Source organism: Grammomys surdaster, unplaced genomic scaffold (genome assembly GCF_004785775.1).
Source record: "Grammomys surdaster isolate TR1022 unplaced genomic scaffold, NIH_TR_1.0 125311, whole genome shotgun sequence".
In the NCBI taxonomy this organism is placed as follows: domain Eukaryota; kingdom Metazoa; phylum Chordata; class Mammalia; order Rodentia; family Muridae; genus Grammomys; species Grammomys surdaster.
In genome coordinates, this window is record NW_021620189.1 from 73,950 (window position 1) to 80,266 (window position 6,317).

General features: G+C 36.6%; 1 protein-coding gene and 1 pseudogene across 4 annotated transcripts in view; one reads left to right on the plus strand and one right to left on the minus strand.

Annotated features, from left to right (window-relative positions):
• The window catches only part of Ube3a (ubiquitin protein ligase E3A), an 89,026-nt gene that overhangs the window by 39,694 nt on the left and 43,015 nt on the right, over nucleotides 1-6,317 (minus strand). The window lies entirely within an intron of this gene.
• LOC114637472 lies at nucleotides 5,784-6,078 on the plus strand (annotated as a pseudogene).

Below are 6,317 nucleotides of genomic sequence, written 5' to 3' on the forward strand. Positions count from 1 at the left end.
CAAAATACTCACAGAATCAACCTAATTGATTAATTTGGTTAACATGGGTTGATTAAATAAGTTAATTGGTTAACATGGTCAATTAAATAATATAGTTAATTGACCATATTAACCATAATAAACTATCCTTTATAATAGTAACTCCTTATTATAAATGATACACTTGAATGCCAAATTCAGGACATATAGATTCATTCAGGGCATGCAAAAGGCCTCTAAACTTGGAAACATGCATACTAACAATAGCTTTTGATAATCTTCTAATGTTAATCCATACATATCAGTTCACTAAATTGTAGCTCATGTGCCAAATCTATTTTTTAACAGTTAAAATTTAGAGTATTTTATAGTCTTAAATCATTTTAAAAAATATATTTTTGTCTCGTGTGAAAATTGCATAAAGCTTAAATTTCTACATCCATAATTTCTAATGTAACAGTAAATTTCAAGTATTTGTATATTTTTCTGAATGGCCTCTACCATATTGGATCTAGCCAAAAGTAAAATGTCTTGTCAACTTAAAATGAATTCCTTATGCACGCCAGTGAAACTTTCATCTAATCATCTGGCAGCCTTACTTTCTCTCTTTGCCCTAAGAAGATGAAGGGAATAAAGTTCTTTCTTCCTAAGCATTATCTTAACAAAAAGGGGGTGGGGGAGGAAGAAGGGACATAAAAGAAAATGAGGAAAGTAAAGTCAGGAAATGAAGTGAATACTTTTCCTGATATTCATAACCAAAACTCTACAAAGAGCTACCAGTTACTTTTGCCTATCACACTCCACTGACTTTTCTTACAAATCAAAGTACAATACATTGATTTCTTAAATAAAAATATGCCTTTTTTATTTAGTTCATAATAAGAATCAAGTGAATCCTCTCAGTGAAAGTGTTCCTCTTCAAACAACAGTTTCCACTTGTTACTTTCTAAGAAGGAACTGGCCAAAAGGATTCTACAGAAACTGATAGGGGCAGATACAGACACCCACCACCAAACCCTGGGAGCTTGAGGAGTCCTGCTGAAGAGTAGAAGAGTAGAAGGAGGACTATAAGAGCAAGATGGGTCAAGGATACCACAACACACAGCCCACAGAATCAACTCAGCAGGACTCATGGGGGTTAACAGAGACTGAAGCCACAATCAGGGAGCCTGAATGAGTCTGACCTAGGTTTTCTTCATATGTTACACTTTTGCAGCTTGGTGTCCTTGTGGGACAACTAGCAGTGGGAATAAGGGATGTCTGACTCTCTTGCCTGCTTTTGAGAACCTTATACTCCTAATGGCTTGCCTTGTCCAGCCTTGATATGAGGGTATGTGCCTAATCTTATTGACATTTATTGTTATGCCAGGTTTGGTTGATATCCATGGGAAGCCTGCTTTTTAATGATGGGAAAGAGGAGGGTAGTGGATCTAAAGAGTGAGGGAAGATAGGAGGAAGGGACTGAGAGAAGTGAAGGAAGTGAGAGAAGTGAAGGGAGAAGAAAATGTGGTCAGGATGTAATATATGAAAGAACTAATTAATGACTAATTGATGTTTTCCACAGATGACAATAAAAGGAGAAATAATTTTCAGTGTTCTCAGTAGCACTAATAACATTATTTGCTGGTTCCTAAGTTAATTTCTGGATAGCTAAATACTTAGGAATAGAAAGTAAATCATAATAAAACTGATAAAGTTATAAGATTATCATAACTGTACACAGATAAGATCAAGGAGATTACATACTAGAATAAAGAATTCCCACATAAGTAGTTCAGCATGGGAATCAAAACCAATGAAATAGCTGCCATGGAAACAAGAAACATAAGCAGAAAAAATCAAAGAGACAACTAAGAATGACTTATTCAAAGTGCCCTTTTTAAAAAATAAGCAGAATAAAAACATTAAGATTTGCTGGGCGGTGGTGGTGTATGCTTTTAATCCTAGCACTTGGGAGGCAGAGACAGGCGGATTTCTGAGTTCGAGGTCAGCCTTGTCCACAGAGTGAGTTCCAGGACAGCCAGGGCTATACAGAGAAACCCTGTCTTGAAAAACCAAAAAAAAAAAAAAAAAAAAAAAGATTTGACAAAATAGGTAAGACACATAAACGGCTCAAGACTCAATTAACCCATGCGTAATCTAGTAAGCACTGCTTAGTGTCTTTTATAGGTTAATGCTTCATTATTTTATAAGGGGTTTTATAAAGGATGTGACTTTATAAAATCATTAGTCCCATAAGGAATGGTGGCATATGCTTATAATTGTAGTCTAATATATTAGACTGAGGCAGGAAGATCTTGAGTCTAAAGTTACTATGAACTTTGTGTAGCAGAATCAGAAAACCAAATTTCACAACCTGACCCAAATTATTTTTAATGTAGAAGCCTGTCGAGAGTAAACAATGTGATCTCAAAAAAAAAAAAAAACAAAACCAGAGATATTCATAATACAGTTAAAATCAGTATAAGGTAGGGTCTATTGAAGTGCCATCAAATAATGTATTACAAGACTGAAATTACAAATATGACCCAATTATTACCAGGTACCACTTGAAAGGCCATTATATATGAAACAAGACAAGTTCCTTAAAGATGGATGGATGGATGGATGGATACTAAAAGTGCTTTCATTCATCCTTACAGACCCAATGACCAAGTACTAGCTGTAAAAATTGACCTGTGGAATTAAAATTTCACATAGAATTATTCATCTTTTAAAATGAATAAACTGCTGGTAATGTTTTTTTGCTGCCCAGTTTCTTGGTTAGAAGAAAAGTAAGTAAACGTTTACAAATTTAGAAATTGAATAGTGGAGCTGAAAGCGTGGAATGGTGGATGCATACCACCAATACATATATTGTATAAATATATAAAACTTTCCAAGAATATTTTTTTAAAAAAAGATCTTTTCCTAAAGTATGGATTAAAACCTTACGCTGACTCCTCTTTCTGTAAATAGAAAGGTAAATATTGGCTGATTACAGAGAATGCTAATTTTAGAACTTGTATACTTCTCAAGTAAGAATTTTGAAAACAGAAATCTGTCCTCTATTAGTGTAGAGAGAATTAGTACCACTGCCATACAAGCAGCAAGTACCTGATAGTTATTTCACCTATGTTACATACTTGTAGCTTATTCCTTTGCTAGTCTTCCTTAATAGTAGGTTTTATTCAATTCACTTTTCCAAGCAGAAAAATCTATTTAATATAGCCACAATTAAAAACATTAGATATAAACATTTATTATAATATTTTGTACAACTATGAATTAAGATCTAAACAAAGGAACTGAAATTGTACACAACATTATTTCTGTAATATAGTTCTGAAGTTGTCTGTAATATGAATCCAGACTATATTTTGATTATTGTGCAAACATATTATCCAGTCTATTTGTAGATGTTTGGGGATTTGAATAAACAATTTGTAAATGGAGGAGGGTGAGGACAATCTTTAAAAGCTTAAATCCCAAAGTCATCAAAACAAATGGAAACAAGTAAGACCAAAGGAAAAAGAAGTATACTTTATTATATTTCATTTTGTATATATACCATATTTTCTTTCATACACCTGTTGATAGATACTGGTTTTACTTCTTAGTTACTATGAATAATGTAATTTTTAAAAAGAGAGATGTGAAAGTATCCCTCAGAATTCTAACATTTAAAGAACTATCAATAGTTTTCAATCTTAGAAAAATTGAACATTTCTAAGAGCATTTACAGGCCAGGCTCTAAGGCCCAACACAGTAATCTCAGCACACAGGAGCTTAAGCCAGGGAGGAAAAAAAAGTGAGCTCAAGGCCAGGAGTGGCTATAAAGGAGAGCTTGTCTGGAAAAAGGAAGCAAGGAAAAAAATAAACTACCTACTAATGAATTACTAGAAAATATAAATATAAACAACAAACCAAACAACAATCTCAACAATATTTATTTAAAAGACTATGTCATAAATCTCCACATGGTATTTGCTTGTGAAAGGAGAATACAGTGTAAAAATTAGTCAATTTCATAAATTGTATTAACACAGTAAACAATCAAAACTGGAGGTTAGAGTGATGGCTCACTGGACAAAAGCACTAGCTGCTTTTTCAGAGGAACAGAGTTCAGTTCCTAGCATAATGTCAGGGAGCTCACAAAACTGCCTATTACTCCAGTTTCAGAGCATTAAATGCCACAGGCACCCACACATATATAACATATATATATATACACATATTAAATCTAAATACAGTCAAAACTAATACATAAAACACATTTGATAAACCAGAACACAAGTCCTTGGTAAAAACACATTAATTAACAGAATTCACCACGTGAAGAAGCTACTAGGCTTTCAGACTCCAGTTTGAGAACACGAATAACCACTCTCAGTGACAGAAATGTCTCAGTAGTTAAAATTACTGATTCCTCTTCCAGGGAATCCAGGTTTGATTCTCAACAACAACAAACTGGTGCATAGTCACCTGTAACTCCCCGAGGTGTTACATACTCATCTGGTCTCTATGGCGCCAGCCATGCTACATGTAGTGCAGAGACATATATGCAGGGAAAACATAGATACACGTAAGATAAATTTAAAAAGAAGAGGAGGAAGAGGAAGATGAGAAAGAGAAGGAGGAGGAGGAAAAATATCTACTCTCACCAATTCTAAATGGTCACGTACAATATACAGACAAAGCTATCAGATAAGAAAAAGATAAAGGGAGGTTTGGAATAAGATGCAAGACTACAGACTGCTAATGTGATAAAATGAATGAAAACAGTCAGAGTATCAAAGGGTAAATTCAAATTCTAAGAAAGGAAGAATATTGGAAATCACAAAAGATATACTGCAACAAATGAGAAACAAGAGAAAAAGACTATGTAGCAAAAAGTAAAAGCAGCAAGTGGCTCTAGCCAAAATAAACTGGTAGTGATAAGGGATAGCTCATCCATAAGGTTAAGACAGGTGGGACTGACTAAAAAGATGCTGTAGTCTTAATCACAGAACAAGCAAAAGTCCTCATGAAGACCTGGAGGTTTTGGCATGACATGACACTAAGTCAGCACTGGAGAGGAAAAAAGCTCTACATTCTGGAGAACTTGTCAAGTGTCATGATAAGTAACCTACATCTGTTTGAGAACAAACTATCATAGGAGTAAGGAAAATGGAGGAAGTCTTGCCATAGTCTATGGGTGGGAAAACAGCAGAGCACACAAAATGTTAAGAAACACATGCAGAGAACACAAAAATGTTAAGAAACTCATGCAAAGTAGACAAGGCTTGAAGGTCACTGTGTCAATTAACCAGCGCCCTTCAGTAGCAAGGATCAAACCCTACAATATGGAGGATAAAGTGTCAAGCCCATCCATGTTCATGGGCTGCTCAGCCTACAAAACTGGCTCTGTCATAAGGTTTGCTGCCTACAGTAACTGACAACTCTGAAGGTAATGTCCAATAGAGAAATTGATTCCAGCTGTCTGATAGCCCTTACAGTGTGCTGACTACAGGCAGGATCTAAAAGTTCAGAGACTAGTTCTCTAGAATAAATAGTGCTTTTTTATGACTTCCCTCATTTTAAAGCATACTTGGGAGACACACTACTTGCCAACTAAGAGAGAAAAGCTAGAATGTACCTGAAGGAAACAGTGAGTGAATGAATGAATACATAAATAGGTAAAAAAAAAATTTCAAAAATTAAAAATCTCTAGACCTTATATAGCAAAGTTCAGCTAGCAAAGACACTGGTATTCAAAAACATTAACAATCTCAAACCAGGCCGGACGCCTGGTGGATATCACTTCCGGTCCCTGGCTTGCTGGTATGGAGTCGTCTTGGTCTTCCTCAGGAGGCAGCCTGGGATCTATAGACCCACAGCTGCGGTGCTTCCATGGAGGTGGAGGTGCAGAAGCAGCGGGTGCAGCTGCTCGTCCACCACATGACGGGGCTCTGCTGGGAGAAGTGCATGGACAGGCCTGAGCCCAAGCTGGATGGCCGGGCCGAGCTCTGCTTGTTGAACTGCGTCGAGCGCTTCATCGATAGGAGCCAGTTCATCTTGAATCGACTAGAGCAGACCCAGAAGGCCAGACCATTGTTCTCAGAAAGCCTTTCCGACTGATCTCAGCTTTTCTCTCCTTGGAAGAAGGTAGGTGGGAAATGGAGAGCTTTTTTTTTTGGGGGGGGGGGCCGGCGGGGGGAGTGAGTTGTGTGTGGTCATTTATTTATTTCCGTTTTTTTTAGATAGGGTGTCACTGTGTAGCCTGTAATTCTGCATTTGCCTGCTCCTGCCTCCTGAGTGCTGTGATTAAAGGTAGGGGCGTGTGTGTGTGTGTGTGTGTGTGTGTGTGTGTGTGTGTG